Genomic DNA, 611 nt, shown 5'->3' with positions numbered 1-611 from the left:
CAGCAGGAGACACGCCCCCCCACCGCATCTGCGTCTTTTAGCAGGTCTGCCTGGTATGCCTGCAATACAGAAATGGTATGCAGGGTACTGCCCGCCTGCCCAGTCGCCGCGTATGCCTTGCCCACGAGCCTAGATGTAAACTGGCACAGCTTCGAAGGCAAGGTAGGAGCCTTCCACGAAGATGCCTAGGGAGCAGCAAGATAACTTGCAAGGGATTCCTCCATCTGAGGCATCTTTGTGTACCCGCTGTCTTCCAACTCCTTCACATTAGCGTAGTTGGACTTGCTAGGGGGAAAGATGCGGGCAGAAAAAGGATTCCTCCATGACCTCAACAGCTCGCTGTGAAGCTCAGGGAGGAATGGAAGGCTCGGAGGGGCGGAGCGTTTATGACCCGCTAGGAAGCACTCATCCAAACGACTGCTGGGAGCGCATTCCTGCATCTCCACCGACCAGTCCAGGCTCAGCCTGGCGGTGACGCGGGTCATGACATCCAAAAGTTCCCCATACACAGTGACGAAGAGGAGGTGGGTTGTGATGTAGCATCCACCTCGACTCCTGTCACGTCTGTCTCCTCAGAGCTAGACCGACCGAGTAACATGCTCTCTGCCGGA

The sequence above is a fragment of the Sinocyclocheilus anshuiensis genome, unplaced genomic scaffold (genome assembly GCF_001515605.1).
Source record: "Sinocyclocheilus anshuiensis isolate Anshui unplaced genomic scaffold, SAMN03320099.WGS_v1.1 scaffold1481, whole genome shotgun sequence".
In the NCBI taxonomy this organism is placed as follows: Eukaryota; Metazoa; Chordata; class Actinopteri; order Cypriniformes; family Cyprinidae; genus Sinocyclocheilus; species Sinocyclocheilus anshuiensis.
This window is presented reverse-complemented; position numbering follows the sequence as displayed.